The 17356-nt window shown below is 35.0% G+C and overlaps 1 long non-coding RNA gene across 1 annotated transcript in view; it reads right to left on the bottom strand.

Moving 5' to 3' along the window:
- Positions 1 to 8657: 8657 nt before the first annotated feature.
- The window catches only part of LOC119768061, an 81133-nt gene continuing 72434 nt past the window's right edge, over positions 8658 to 17356 (bottom strand). The window contains exon 3 of the long non-coding RNA XR_005277883.1: positions 8658 to 8699. This is a non-coding gene — a long non-coding RNA (uncharacterized LOC119768061). The remainder of the gene's footprint in view (positions 8700 to 17356) is intronic.

Here is a 17356-nt window from a genome sequence, read left to right as displayed (position 1 = left end):
AACATATTTTGAAAACACTCAAATTTTTCACAAAACTACGTATTTTCGAAAAAAAAAACTCAAAATTTCAGTTTTTACAATATGGGTATCAAACGATCGGGATTTTTTCACACATTTCGAATGTGATAACAACATATTTTGAACACACTCAAAATTTTCACAAAACTACTTACAAATGTATCAAAAAATCCTGATCGTTTGATACCCATATTGTAAAAACTGAAATTTTGATAAATTTTTTTCGAAAATACGTATTTTTGTGAAATTTAGAGTGTTTTCAATTTTTTTTTATTATGTTCAAAATGTATAAAAAAATCCCGATCGTTTGATTTCCATGTTGTAAAAACAGAAATTTTGATTATTTTTATCGGAAATACGTAGTTTTGTGAAAATTTTAAGTATTTAAAAAAAATGGTGTTATTACAATCAAAATGCATGAAAAATCCTGATCATTTGATACCCATGTACTGCCCCTGATCGCATAAATGTCCCATATACATTTTCATCGATTTCGAGTTTTTTATGCAGTTTGGTTCAAAATTGTGTGCTCTTTCGAAAGAGCCTATAACATCCAGTACTTTGTTCTAGAAATCAGTAGGAAATCTAGTTTTTTGCGAAAACTTAACACGTAGCCTTATGTATGGGACAAACTTCAAATGCGTTTTTCTCAGCTTGCTGTTTTTGCATATGGGACATTTATGCGAACATGAGCAGTATAGCAATAACAATATATTTTTGGTTTCTTTAGAGAAAAAAAATCATTTTCAAAATGAAGGAAATTATAATTTTAATAGATAATTTTAATGGACATCATCCCCATTCCAAAACACTATAATATTTTTATGTTTGCATGATTTTTCATAGGATTATAGCCAATGTCTCCCATATAGCCAGAATCCCATAAGCTTTGTGCCTTGGTTATGCACGCCTCGTTTGTAATCATAGTAGCCCATGTTTTAGGCTAAAAACGCGTATATACTAAGAATTTTGAAAACTCGCCACTTTTTGTTCACTGAAATGCAAATATCTTGGCTTTGCGTGGACATAAATTAAATTTTAATAAGTGCAAAATGATCTTTGTAAAATTTCTTATAAGCTGAATGCATTAGTTTTGGCTACAACATTTTTTGGCTCGTTTTAAGGAGTGATTTTTGAATTTTTTTTAGCTCAAAAATAAATATTTTTCTTCCTAAAACGCCCTGCCATGCCCAAACACAAGCTTTTATGGACTATGTCTGTAAAGGAATTTATTCAGGGGTCATTGAACTATAACTTGAAGACCAAGGCGACCAAATTTGAATGATTTTAGTATGATTGTTACGCGCTTTTCTGAAAAATACTCGAAAAATGCACTTTTTTCATTGCGCGCGAGTTGTAAACCATTTTTGGGATTTTTTTTGTTGTATGAGAAACATTGTTCCTTACATGTTTTTTTTAAATCAAGGGGTGAGCACCAAAGATTTGACAACATTTTATTTTTTGGGACGCCCTACTGCTTATTATTTAAAAAAAAACGTCTTTTTGTTTTAGATAGAAATTGTCGTACCACCGCACCGTCAAAATATATCAAAAAATCGACATAGGATTCCTGATCAGGGACTAAAATTACCCATAAGAACAAAGTTCCCGAAAATCCTAGAAGCGTCGGGGCAACTTTTTTCGATTTCGTGTGAGTTTACGAAGACGAATGACTCATTGAAAATTTTATCAGAAAAAATAAAAAAGTAAATTTCACTGGAATCTGCCAAAAAAGTTACTCAGTTATTTCCTCTTACAGAAAGCACCTTGTCTCACCCTCCAAACCGCATCGTAACCGTCGGTTGTCCATTTTTTGGTCAACGCTGGAACATTGCACCAGTTGATGGGAGTTTGCTAATTTGTTTTCCATGCACCGCAGCAGCATCAGCAGAAGCGACCAACGTTTTTCCGCCAGTTGTTCGGTTGCGCACCCATTATGAACAATGCACAATTTAATTGCAACCAGTTTGGAAAGTATAACTTTTCGGTATTGGGTGGAGGATCGTGCCCGGTTTCACCGAGGGAAAGCAACGTGATTTTGCATTTTAATGTAATTATTCAGTTGTCCGTTACTTGCTGTTTACCACAGTTACTGCTTGCGAGGAAGTTCGGGAGGGAATAATTTCAACCTGCAGTTTTGGGGTGCGTTGTATTGTTTGCGAAAACAAGATGAAAAAGTTTGTTTTATTGTTATGCATACCATAACCGTTAATGTAGCAAATTACAGGAAGTTTGTGTGGAATTATTTCAATGCCAGGTTATTGTTGTGGAGAGTTCGAAAATTTTCACCTTTCATAATTTTTCATCAGGAGCAGAGCACCCATCCGTTACATCAATCATTCCATTTTCTTTTCCCTGCCATTGCAATGGATGGCAAGGATCTCATACAAGATTCATAAATGCTTGCACAATTTACACCTTTGTAGGTGCTGGATAGGGGACGAAAAGCGTAAAGTAAACGAGAAAAAAACGAACTAATGATGAAACCAGGTTTCAAAAACTGTACAAAATTTTGTATGAGTTGTGACCAACTTTTCCTCGAGATTCCCCCACTATTCTTTTGTCCACATCGCCAGAGAGCTGGGAAGATTTCCACTGGTCACACTTGTTCCAGCATCCAGCACCGGTATGGTCACGCTGACAGCCTGTAGTTTCCACACCAGAATGTGGCCAGCAGCCGGAAGTAATGCAATTCTGGTCGTTAGCTCCAGATGTGTCCGGGGATCCCGGTGATGCCCGTGGCAGATGGTCAGACCAACGGTGTGAATTATTTGTGGTGCTTAAACTCCCTCCCTTTTTCTCTCGGATGGGTACATTATCTACATGAATGACGATATTGGGTTGTTTGTGGGTGTTTTACATATCATGAGTGTAATCATAATAATAATTTTATAAGAGTGAAAATATAAAAACAAATAATAGTAAAGGTCACCTCTGCCAAACCCATTCCGCGCAAGTCCAGCAGACAAAGCGATTCATCAACGAGGTCACAGTAATTAAGTTTATAATCGTTCCATCCGCGCCAAAAACTTCCCGGACAATACCAACCTCCCCTTGGATGATAAATAGCCAACCTTCCTCAAAAGACGCCCTACCACAGACTCTGCCCCACTTTCCACATGACCCCGTTATCATCCTCGACCTTCCGGAAAATCTACCTTGTGGAAGCCATGAATCTTCGGCTCGACCTTGGACCCGGGGAGCGCACATAAAATGTCAATGTTTGCGTGGGTGGCGCGCCAAAAGTCGTTCTAACCTCAAAAACCGGATCGTCGTCGTCGTCGTCGTTTATTTGGGACTGGCTTGCGGATTTGATGTGTGATGAAAGGAAACGCTGCCAAGCATGAAATCGTTTCTTCACTGGAAGTCTTTGATAGCTGAGACGTCGGCGTTGTCGCCGGCTTACTAGGAGCGTAAGCTTCGAGACACAATTATGGGAAAATTTGGTGGGATTTAAATATGAGGAGATGATGGAGGCATTATGTAATTTATGTCGATATAAGCTCAGACTGTTAAATGTCTGAAATGTCATTCAAAAGAGAATACTTCATCTTTTGTTATAAATATTTATTCGAATTTCAACACTGTATCATCCTAGTTAGACTTTAAATCAACTGAATTTTAACCTACAACTTTGCCCAAGGCATCAAATTGTACAGAAAATTTCGTTTTATTAGGTCCTATAATCATTTTTCGGCATTTTTCGAGATGATATTTGTTTGACCACGCCTTCCGTCGGATGGGGAAGTAAATGTTGGCCCCGGTCTAACCTACAGGGTAGATCGATAGCTCAGTCCAGGTGTAGGAGTCGTCTCTCTGGGTCCTGCCTCGGTGGAGTCGCTGGTAGGCAGTTGGACTCACAATCCAAAGGTCGTCAGTTCGAATCCCGAGGTGGATGGAGGCTAAGGTGTAAAAAAGGTTTGCAATAGCCTTAACAATCAAGCCTTCGGACACATATTTTCGAGTAGGAATCTCGCAATCGAGAACGCCAAGGCAAAGCTGTAGAGCGAATAATTTGATTTGAATCAAACGTAAAAATTGGGTATATTCCCCTCACTCTGATAGACATGCACAGCAAAAAATCCAATGGTAAAATCGCATGCAAAAGCATGCACATCACCTTCGTCAAAATAAACACTTAATATTACACACTGCATGTACAATTTTTGCAAACACAAAAAAAAAGTTGCAACCGACGGGATTCATACCCAGCACCAACAGTAAGGACTGGCGCCTTAGCCCACTCGGCCATCAGACCGATGAAGAGCTGTTAGGATACACGCATATATGAGCTTGACATTTCGGTCAAGTAGGTTTCCCATAGTGATGGGCTACATATTTTTGGGTGTAAAATTACATAAAATTGCATAAAATAATGCAATATTTATTTTACACCCAAACGTTTTACACGCAGCTGGATTACTACTTTTTTTGCTGTGTGAGCAGTTCTCTAGGATTTCGGTCATTCGATTTTTTTTGTATTTTTTAATCCGACTGAAACTTTTTTGGTGCCTTCGGTATGCCCAAAGAAGCCATTTTGCATCATTAGTTTTCCATATAATTTTCCAACAAATTTCACAGCTGTCCATACAAAAATGATGCATGAAAATTCAAAAATCTGTATCTTTTGAAGGAATTTTTTGATCGATTTGGTGTCTTCGGCAAAGTTGTAGGTGTGGATACGGACTACACTGGAAAAAAATGATACACGGTAAAAAAATTGGTGATTTTTTTATTTAACTTTTTATCAGTAAAATTTGATTTGCAAAAAAAACACTATTTTTAATTTTTTTATTTTTTGATATGTTTTAGAGGACATAAAATGACAACTTTTCAGAAATTTCCAGGTTGTGCAAAAAATCATTGACCAAGTTATGAATTTTTTAATCAATACTGATTTTTTCAAAAAATCGAAATATTGGTCGCAAAATTTTTTCAACTTCATTTTACGATGTAAAATCAAATTTGCAATCAAAAAGTACTTCAGTAAAATTTTGATAAAGTGCACCGTTTTCAAGTTAAATCCATATTTAGGTGACTTTTTTGAAAATAGTCGCAGTTTTTATTTTTTTTAAATTAGTGCACATATTTGCACACTCCTGGAAAAAATTTTTTTGAAAAGCTGAGAAAATTCTCTATATTTTGCTTCTTCGGACTTTGTTGATACGACCTTTAGTTGCTGAGATATTGCAATGCAAAGGTTTAAAAACAGGAAAATTGATGTTTTCTAAGTCTAACCCAAACAGCCCACCATTTTTTAATGTCGATATCTCAGCAACTAATGTTCCGATTTTCAATGTTAATATATGAAACATTTGTGAAATTTTCCGATCTTTTCGAAAACATTATTTTCAAAATTTTCAAATCAAGACTAACATTTTAAAAGGGCGTAATATTGAATGTTTGGCTCTTTTGAAATGTTTGTCTTGATTTGAAAATTTTGAAAATAATGTTTTCGAAAAGATCAGAAAATTTCACAAATGTTTCATGTACTAACATTGAAAATCGGACCATTAGTTGCTGAGATATCGACATTAAAAAATGGTGGGCTGTTAGGGTGAGACTTAGAAAACATCAATTTTCCTGTTTTTAAACCTTTGCATTGCAATATCTCAGCAACTAAAAGTCGTTTCAACAAAGTCCGAAGAAGCAAAATATAGAGAATTTTCTCAGCTTTTCAAAAATATTTTTTTCAGGAGTGTGCAAACATGTGCACTAATTTAAAAAAATGAAAAACTGCGACTATTTTCAAAAAAGTCACCTAAATATGGATTTAACTTGAAAACGGTGCACTTTATCAAAATTTTACTGAAGTACTTTTTGATTGCAAATTTGATTTTACATCGAAAAATGAAGTTGAAAAAAATTTGCTACCAATATTTCGATTTTTTGAAAAAATCAGTATTGATTAAAAAATTCATAACTCGGTCAATAATTTTTTGCACAACCTGGAAATTTCTGAAAAGTTGGCATTTTATTTCCTCTAAAACATATCAAAAAATAAAAAAAATTAAAAATAGTGTTTTTTTGCTAATCAAATTTTAGTGATAAAAAGTTAAATAAAAAAATCACCAAATTTTTTTACCGTGCATCAATTTTTTCGAGTGTAGTCCGTATCCATACCTACAACTTTGCCGAAGACACCAAATCGATCAAAAAATCCCTTCAAAAGATACAGGTTTTTGAATTTTCATGCATCATTTTTGTATGGCCAGCTGCCAAATTTGTATGGAAAATTATATGGACAAACTAATGATGCCAAATGGCTTCTTTGGGCATACCGAAGGCACCAAAAAAGTTTCAGTCGGATTAAAAAATACAAAAATTAAAATTGAAGAAAAAAGACCGATTTCGTAGAGAATTGCTCTATATACTTGTTGATACCGCTTGAGACCGTTGAATCCACAGCATCTCCTTCAAGCATCACGTGATTAATATTTTTTGGGGTTAGTAGGATAAGGTATAGGCTTTTCGATGCCTCCCGAGCTAAGACGCTATGGGAAGGTCTTTCTGGTTAACACACAAAATCACTCACACACAGTTATTTTGCTCCACTATTAACTCAACGATCCAAATTGTCAGCGCGACTTTCGATCATTATATAGAAATGGCTTTTTCACCGCAAAAAAAAATAAAACCTTATTCGAAAAATTTAAACACAATCCACACGACGCCGTGCCTTCCGATCAACGATGATATAGGAAGGGCTTTGAAAATCACAAAAAATCACTTTTCACTCCGAATATTTTTTACGACCACGCGCTCTCTTTGCCAATTATGCATTAAACATAAAATTTCACGGGCTTTTGCGGAAAAAGCCAAATTTCACGGATTTCACGCTGTCGTGAAATATCACTAACCCTAGTTATGACTGATAATTTTTTTCTTTAAGTTGAAATAGCACATGAGTAACGCTATCAATGATTGAATGATTTTCCATATTCTATACTTTATGTTGTTATTGTCTTATTCTCTCATAAGATCTGTTCAATAACAATTTTAAGACTATTTTTGGGATTTATTATTTTTTCTTTTCATTACCGATGATCAACAGAACAAAATTAGATGTTTTAACAGGACTTGTTATTGAAATGACTTCCGTTTTGTTATTCGGCTCAAATATGACATGAAGTTCCGAGGCCAAAAAAAGACTTGAATATTTAAGTAAAATTTTGCATTCATTAACATTTATTTTTTAGTTTTTCTTTTATTTTTTTATCAATGCTCATATAATTCCCATTATTTGTTCTCGTTAAGGATGTAAAATTAAAATGCATTTTTCAGTTCCATAATAACATACCTTCGTAAAAAACTGATCTAACTCGCTTCAAAATAATGTCTCGTATGACGGGCAACCTTTCGATACCCTTCCCTTTAATGAAACTCAATTCTCTTTGCACACTCGCTGCCGTAACAAAAAAAGAAAGGATCAAGCATTTCATGTGCACGTGCAATTCCCAACCAAACACCCACACGTCCACGAAACTCCCGTTTTCCCTTTTCCCCCCGGTGTTGCTTTGAGCCAATAATTAATGATGCAACAGTCTTCTCAAACAACCATCACGCGCGCTAGTGTTTATGCTCTTCTCATGTGCTGTTCGTGTGCACGTGTTTTGGCGCACACGTGTGTCGTTCGCTGAAGGCCGCCGCCAAGTGTCATGTGTGGGAGGTGGTTAATCCTTTCATGTGTGAAAAGAGACCCAAACTAGTCAGCCAAAATGCAGTTACTGCATCACCTCCCACCACTAGATGGCGGTGGAGGCGTCGATGTCGGATGCTGAGTAAACATCTCACCAGGCTGGCAAGTGCAGTTTGTGCAGGTGGTTGTAGCCCGAAAACAACAACGTGGAGTGTGACTAGAGGGTGTTGGGCTGGGATTACATGCATAACTGGTGTCCTCAGACAAACAGACTGTTTCATAAACAGACAAATTAACCTCTAATAAGATTTTGGCAATTGGTCAATGGCGGTTCATCAATTTTATTTTAACGTCTCTACTGCCCAAAAAATGTTATTTTAAAAACATTGTCAACAAACCACATGAAACAATTATGACCACAAAACCCACGAATAAAGTCCTTAAAAAGTTAAGAGATCTTCCGTTCAATTCTAATTGAAATAAAAAAAATTATTTATATTGATTTAGTTGAACAAGGTTAATATGACCAGTTAACGATAAAATGGAAAACATGTTCACATCTGTTTATCTTTGCGAAGCCCTCATTTCAAAGCGGATTAACACATCATCGAAGCGGGAGCGTTATGTGAAGGGAAGGATTTTCGAGGGAATGGGGAATCGTTTTAATTGATTTTGAGAATAATTACTGATCAGGGGACAGGATTAGCCTCCACATTAGCCGGGATAATAAGCTCCGTGTTAAATTACTTTTGATGCGGTTTAATTATGGTAATAGGATTGCCACGACAAGACCGCAACAAATCACTGCAAACAGGTGACAAATCCCATAATTGGAGATTTTAAACTATACCTTGTGCTACCTTTGAAGTAATGCCTTCTCCTCGCCATCTAAAGATCCCTTAGATTCAATAAACTATCCTTGAATTTGCTTCTTTAATTCCAGCAAAAGCATCGTCCTTTTGTCACATAATGTTTGCGAAAGTGTTTTTTTTTCTACTTACCTTTCAGTGCTTACTGATTATTCCGAAGACATGGCAAAATTCTGAAAAAAGAAAGAAATAGTTAAACCAATCAGTTACTAAAACCCATTTCATCAATAGCTACAGTCTAAAAAAGGGACAGAAATTTAATATGCACCTCCGGGGTTAAATACACCCCTGACTCTTCTCTTCATAGACATTGGAAGCTTAGCATTGAAAAACAATGTTTGTAAAATTTGAGTATCATAGTATAAAAACAGCTGCAGATATTTGCAAAACTATTTTTTTTTCATTTCAGTTTTCATTAGACTTTCAATATAATGTTTACGCAAGGTAAAATGCATTTATTCATATTGTAAGTGTTGATTAGGGTGCCCAGAAAAATGACGGTGTAAATTTTGAGCGAAGTTGGTTATGATTAACCCATTGATACTGGAGCATAAAGTTGGTAAAAAAAAGGTTTTTTATGCAAAAATGACATTTTTATATCGCTAATAAATTTCCTGGAACGAGTTTTACAGCTTTGTTGTAGAACAATGAATTTCCAATAAGAATCTCACTTTTGCCAAAACCACAAGAAAAAAGGGTTCTACTTACATTTTTTCGATTTTTCCCATACAAACTTCACCCTTGAGTATCAATGGGTTGATTATCAAATGTTGACCGATTTTGCTCATATTTGACCCAGAGTCCTAAAATAAGGCAATAAACAATAATCAGCTTGTGGAGCGAGGTTTTGGAAAAAAGCCCATATTCTGGGCACTCTAGAGTTGTTTTATAAAGATGAGTCCAAAAATATTAAAAAAAAAAAAGTATTTTAATTTACAAATACAGTGAATATTGAAAAAGTGTTTGGTTGATTTTATTTTCAGTTAATAAAATAATTGTAAAGGAGGCAGCATTAATTCTAAAAAAAAAAATATCTACAAATAAACTAGCTATTTCATTTTTGAATAAAGTGTGTGGAATCACAACTACATCAAATGTTTCGAGTTGTGCTATACAAGTTAAAGTGATAAAAATTAAGCTCAAATTTTAATAGTTACTTTTTTACTGTAACATCAGGATTAAAAATTATTTCCATGATATATTTCCATTAACTTTCTAACGCCCAAAGCTGTTTGCTTAGCGTATGGTGGATAGTTTGATTTTGGTACAATAATGCAGGAAATAGGGAAAATTCTCGTATGTTTAGGATGCTATTTGCTGATTTTCACTATTAAAACAACTTATTTTGTTAACTGTTGATTAGGTTGCCCAGAATATGGGACTTTTGCTCAAAACCTCGCTCCACAAGCAAAATATTGTTGCTTGAGTTATTTTAGGAGTTTGGGCCAAATATGAGCAGAATCGGTCAACATTTACCCATTGATACTCGAAGGTGAAGTTTGTATGGGAAAAATCGAAAAAAAAAATTATGGAAAACCCAATTTCCGTATGGTTTGGTCTGCAGGATGTGCTACTTCCATTCAAATATTTTCAAAAGTGAGATTATCATTGGAAATTTAATGCTCTACAACTTTGTACAACATACCAAAGCTGTAAAATTCAATCCTCAAAAGTTATTAGCGATTAAAAAAGTCATTTTTGTATGAAAAACATTTTTTTCACCAACTTTAGGCTCGAGTATCAATGGGTTAATCTCAACCAATTTCGCTCAAAATTTGCAAAGATGCTTAAAATCACCCAATAATTCATTTTTCGCTTGTGGAGCAGGGAGTCATTTTTTCTGGGCACCCTACTGTTGATAGAAACTTTCTTGCTCACTTCCTTTATCACTCGTTTTTAGTTGAAAACGCCAACATTAGAGGCACAATGGAATTAGATGCTGTTCCCGTACAATACTTTGAACCACAAACATCGAATCGGTGCAAAAAAGTTGATTTTGAAGAGGTGCACCATTCGTTTTCTTCAAAACCATTGATTCAGTTGTTTATAAATGCTTCAAAATGTGCTATATTTTCTTTCCTTCAATACAAGGTATCAAATTAAAATCATGAAAAAGATTTCTCATACCAAACTCACAAACACATTTTTTTCAAAACAAGGAAAATAAATAAATTATCAGTTCAATAACAATATTTTGCATTGTTTTTGAATAGGCAGGAGAGGGTTTAAATATATTAAATATATGTCTGTGTAATTCATGAAATAAAATCATAAACGATTAAAAAAATAGTATTCTAATGAATTATTTTTAATCATTTATCAAATTACTTTACAGATGAATCAACGGTCCATTTACAAAATCAATGTATTAGCGGACCATACTTTGTTGACCCCTGTTTTAAAAGCATTTTAAGAACCGTAAACTGGGGTCAATCGGGACACATGGGACGAATTGGGACAGCAGTTTTAACCATGGTGGAGCACAATATTTTGATTTTTCTGGTTGGTTTCGTTTAGAACAGACTCAGGCCAACAAAATGTGTACATCAATTTCCAAATTTAAAAGCCTTAACGTGAAGACTTCCATCATTGGCATGATTTTTCGTTCAAAGATATAGTTTTTGCGTCGCTTTCAATATTTTGACAAAATTCCTTCTACAAGTTGTTTAGAATACTGCCCTACACATGCTGATTCCTTTTGGAAACGATTATCCCATTCCTTGTAAAGTTACGGAAATCGTCATTAATCAATGATTGCCAACTAGGACGTCAATGACTGTGCCACAAAATTATATAAATTTTGAAGCACATTTAATTTAGATCAAAAATTCTTTCAGTGGCTTCAAGAAGGCAACAACCGGCACATGCTGATTCCTTTCGGTGCTGAAATTCGTTAAGTTGAATTTAATACAGAATATTTTATAGTGATGATTAATTTTCTTCGAAAATGATCAACGGCTTCACCTTAAGTGTTCTAAAAATTGTTGTCCCAATTTAGACTGAAGTTCCGATTCACCCAAGATTACGGAATATATTACGCTTGATAATTTTACTTGTATCATGTAGCTAGGCTTATAACTGTAATAAGATGTTAAAAATGGGCTGTAAAGAATTAGACAATATAAAATCGATTAAAAAATACACGTTTTATTAACCTTAAAACCCTTATGGTAATGAAAAACATCACACACTAAAGAAAGTAATTATTTTTTTTCAATTTCCGTCCAACAGGTTGTAGTAAATGACGTGCATCCAAAACATAAATTTCAACTTTCTTCGTAAAACTTTGAACTCACGTATCCAACCAGGCTGCGAACAGAAATAATTAACTATTATTTCGCACGAAACTCAAATCTCAGATAAATGTTAATTTCGTAACACGACCAACTCTAGTTTCACTCAGCAAAATTTCCCCGAAAGCTCACAAAGGGCGAACAAATAATAGTATCAGATTGCAAGCGTTGTCAAACGTGTCGACTTGCACAGGGCACTGAAAGGACGGGGACATCAATGCAGCTTCCGCCAAACTACGTCCAGGGCACACAACACAAGAGCCTTAATGGGCTTACTGAACTCCGCTGGAGTGCCACTGCATCGAGTCACGAGATATGAGGGGCACAAAAACACAACCTAGCCTGTCGCCAGCCAGTCGAGCCTGCAGGGTGCAGCACTCAAGGATTAATGGGAAAGGGCTGCAGAACTTTGGAGCACGATGGTACTGGTTTGGGGTTCCCTTGTTTTTTTCTTTTTGCAACGGTGTTGGTCAAACTTTTAGTGGTTAACCCTCACCTGAGCTGGGAGTTGATTAAGGTGTTGGTTAGTCTTGGATGGATAGTAACCAGCCGGTGTCATGATTTGCTTTTGTTGGACATTTTTGGAAAATATTGCTCAATAAAAGACAATAGAAGGTTAATCTTGTAGAACACAATCTCCCCGGACAGGCTGCGCACTCTAGCAGTAAAGCTGCAGTGTCTGATGAGAAACTTCTGAAAGCCCCATAACTTTAAAGTAATTTTCGGTTTTGCAGCATCCTGGCCTGGATCTGCGGTATCCTCTTCTCTGCTCAACTTAATTAACGTTACCAAATGGAACGAATCTTCCGAATCCCATCACAATTACCACAGACCTTCCTCCCTTTTCCAAGGATATGCTGCAGATACCTCTCGAGCTCTAAAATTAAGTTATGCTCGGGTGGGAAATTGCAATTTCAATCGCTTATTTATAGTTTGCATTCCGATGGTGGCGTTGGTGGTGACTGGTAACAATTCCGTTGAAACAATTTTACAACCTCATCTGCTGGTGCTGCTGCAGCTGTACATAATCAAGATTGTGATTATCTTCAACCCTAGCGAAACCAAGGATTTCCAAGGACGAACGAAGACTTTACGTCATACACCAGCACTACACTCCTTGAGTGGAGGTCGTAATCTGGTTCCTTCTCAAGGCTCGTGCACATCAACCGGAACGGTAGCGAACCATATAAACAGGATAATTAAAGAAATTAGTATGAGCAATTACATAAAGTACTCAACTGCTCCAGCGGCAGCAACACCCAGCTGAGGATACTAATAAAATGTTACTGCGTAAGAAAAAAAAAAGGATACCGGCAGCTGAGAAGAAGCACTGGAATTCGATTTAATGATTACTCGTGATTACGCAGAGATCCGTAACCAACGTGGGCCCGGAAGGAGCAAGTCGAGGTGGTGACGTGAACAAATCTAAAATTACCACCGGCAGCTTGGTGTTATGCAAATGTGGGAGTGGATGATGGCACATTGAATTATTTATTTGCTGTACTGTTTTTAAAAATAGAAAAGTGTAATCTTTTAATCAAGAGGTGATTCAGCATTCCGTTGAATGAGTGGTAATGGCAGCAGGGGGAATTTTATGTACTAGATTAACAACACTGGCAAACACTGGTGCCCACTATTGCCCAACTTTTTTTGTCGAATTTTTTTGTTTTTCCCGTACTCAGTTTTGTGAAAATTTTTAGTACTCTCAAAAAAGTAACAATATTCATATAATCAAACTTCTGATGATCGAAATCCAAAATATGAACAAAAATCGATATACTACACTTTGGCTCAATTTCGGCACTTTCAATCGAAATTTTCCCAAGTTTTAAGAAAAATTACACTAAGATTTTTTCAATTGCATTTACAAAATTGTAACCAAATAATATTCTTCCATAACCAACTAAAAACTTGGTTTATTCCAAATCAATTATATCCAGTACAATCTTCTTTGCAAAAACATTCAATTCGACACTTTTAAATTTGAACTTTTAAAATGCTTTGCAAACGAATCTATGACATTTCCCCGAAACCCATATTACCGAAGGGACATTTCCCCGAATGCCACTTTCCCGAAAAGACACTTCCCCTAATAGTCATTTCCCCGAATTCCATTTACCCGAATTTCCCATTTCCCCTAATAGGCCACCGAATGCCACTTACCCGATTAGTCATATCCCTGAATAGTCATTTCCCTGAATGCCATTTCCCTGAATGCCATTTCCCCGAACGCGGTCAAGCGGAAATGCCCGGTGCCCCGGAGCGCGCGCGCTCCTGGGCACCGGGCATTTCCGCTTGACCGCGTTCGGGGAAATAGCATTTTATGAGAAAAAAAAAATGATGGCAATTTTTATCACATCAAACCACATATAATATTTCTGGAAAGGTTCGTATTGGCCTTGAATGATCAACTTTCTTTTTGGATTCACTCAGAACAGACGTAGCATTTTAGGGGGGAAAGAGTGTTGAATGGATTTATACTATTCATTCATATATAATGAATATTGTTACAGACTTTTTGTTATATATTCTCAAACCAAATACTTTTTACTTAGACATGATAATAATAATGCAATAGAAGTTTTGTTATTTTTTATGATTCAGAAAACATACCGTGTGATTTTCGTAGTACAGACTGATTCCGTTTACACTGATCATTTTATTCACATTGCTAGTTTTGGATTTGGCGAAAAGTATAATCAACAAAAACTTTAAATAAAATTTGTACCAGCCTGAACCTATTTGTTCCTCGGAAAAATTTCACTTCGGATAATCGAACTTCGGATAATCGAAACTTCGGATAATCGAGGCTTCGGATAATCGAGTCTGGACTGTAATTGGGTCCTAAAATTAAGCTGATATTAGTGTTCACAATGATAAAGCTTATTTTTAAAGTACAATGACCCTTTTAACGACCGCAAAGGATTTAACATGGATTTTTAATTCAATTTTTAAAAATTCACTTCCCGGCCCTTCTTGGCAGAAAAGCTTCTACTTGACAGATCGTTCCAAGGGGACCACAGTTGATCCATCGAAAAAATGTTGTCTTGTTAATAACTTTTTTTTTGCATAAATTAAAAAACGTCATCAGAAATGGTATTTAATCGTGTTTCTTACCGTTGTTAAAAAAAAAATGACAAAGGGCTTTACTACCCAATTTAAAACATTTAATCAACAGAATACCTGAAAAAGCTGTTTGTTCGGTAAAATTGAGAGAGAAAATAACTGTAAGTCATGGAAAAAGGCTTTAGCGAAAATAAAGATCAGGGAATATGAAAATTCGGGAAAATTTAAATTTAAATAAAAGGCAATTAGCGTAAGTGTCACATCGGGGAAATGGCATTCGGGGAAATGGCCGATTAGGGGAAATGGCATTCGGGGAAATGGCATTCGGGGATGTGGCTGATTAGGGGAAGTGGTATTCGGGGATGTGGCCAATTAGGGGAAATGATTTTCGGGGAAATGGCATTCGGGGAAATGTCATTCGGGGAAATGAGCTAGACCCTTTGCAAACATATTTGGATTGGTCTATTTTTAAGCTTATGATATTTGCTGATTTTAAATTAAAAATCATATTCATAGAATTTTTTTTCTGATAAAGAATAAAAATTATGTTGTACTACCATTTTCGCTTCGCTAGGAGACGGTGATTTTAGCGGATTGCAGACTGGATTTCGCCATGTGATGTGATGATTGAAAATAATGTTGTACTACCATTTTGAAAATAAGGGGTTTTTTTTAATCGAAATAGTTTTCTCAGGTTTTATATTCCAGTTTCATTTTTATTGAGTAACACAGCGAGAGATTAAAACTATGATTGTGTTTGAAACATTATTAAAAAAAATTAATGTGCGTTAAATTTTTGAACAAAAAAAATATATTTTTCATCTGATCACTAAACAAATTATAAATCAATCCATTTTTGATTTTTTTAAAGCATTTCCATTATTTTCAATTAATGGTTTGAATACCAGAACCACACTGAATTTAAATTGATTAAAATTTTACAACTAAATACAATTTGGATTCTATTTAGTTCTTTGAAAATCATATTTTTCAATTGGCTTTTAAATGAATTGTAATTTTTTGTATTGTTATTCAAATTTAAATTTGATTATATTTCGAAGGATATTTTCAAACTTTTCCTTCAGTAGATTTATTCGATTGTATAAGCACTCGCAAACTCTGTTCCCAACTTTGAACAAATCAACTGTTGAAAGGCAGTTCACATCACAGCTAAGCATAGTAACTTGCACAAAAAATTGTTAAACAAATGAAATGAACATAATATTAAATAATATTCAATGTTTGGCCCTTTTAAAAAGCTAGTCTTGATTTAAAAAATTTCAAAATATTTTTTTTGAAAAGATTGGAAAAATTCACGAATGTTTCATGTATTAACATTGAAAATCGGACCATTAGTTGCTGAGATATCGACATTAGAAAATGGTGGGTTGTTTTGGTAAGACTTAGAAAACTTCAATTTTCGTGTTTCTTTTTCTTAAAGCAGCTCTATCTAAGCAACCCGAGGTCCAATCTTCATTGTCTCAGACAATTTTATAGCTAATTTTCTGAACTTTAAAAAAAAATATTTTAGAAATGGTCACTTATGGTCACTATTTTTAAAAATTGAAAAACTGCAAATATTTCGCTAAAATCAAACTTTCGGTGGCTTTATCTTGAAAACGGAGCCCTTTATCAAAAAATTTGTAGAGTACTTTTCGATTGCAAATTCAATTTTGCATTAAAAATAATGTCAAACCTGTTTTTGCATGAAACTTAGATTTTTTTTTCCAAAAATCACTATTTTTTCAAAAATTCATAGCTCGGCTGCAGATTTTTGGACTATGTTTCTCTATGGCTCAAAAGTTGCGGATTGTTGTCCCCTAAAACATATCAAAAAATCTCGAAAATCAAAAAATATGTATTTTGGGAAATTGAGTTTTAGTGAAAAAAAAGTTGATAAAAAATCTGCATTTTTTTTCCATGTACCTATTTTTTTCGCAAAAGTCCTCAACAATACCTACAACTTTGCCGAAGACACCAAATTGATCAGAAAATTCACTCAAAAGTTACAGCTGTTTGAATATTTACATACCATTTTTGTATGGACAGCAGCCAAAATTGTATGGAGACTTGTATGGGTGAACCAATGACAAAAAATAGCTTATTTGGTCATAGGGAAGGCCCTTACAAAGTTTGAGCCAAATCAAAAAATACAAAAAATAAAAATGGTCGAAATCGGCCGATTTCGTAGAGAGTTGCTCATATGCAAAAATATGACTGTTACATTGGATGTATCAAAATTAGTGGCCAAATCAAATTTCTATCAATGTCACCCCAGTTTACGGTACTACGTTTTGTTCAGATTCTCATGCCGAACATTTTGCTACAAAAAAGCTCATGAAAAGATGATTTCTATAAAAAGTTATATAACAAATACTATTACAAGAATCAAAAAAGGTGCAAAAAAAGTTTGTACACCTTTCGAAAAATTAACATAAATACAGTTATTTGTTGACAAATCACCGTAAATC

This window comes from Culex quinquefasciatus, chromosome 2 (genome assembly GCF_015732765.1).
Source record: "Culex quinquefasciatus strain JHB chromosome 2, VPISU_Cqui_1.0_pri_paternal, whole genome shotgun sequence".
In the NCBI taxonomy this organism is placed as follows: Eukaryota; Metazoa; Arthropoda; class Insecta; order Diptera; family Culicidae; genus Culex; species Culex quinquefasciatus.
This window is presented reverse-complemented; position numbering and strand designations above follow the sequence as displayed.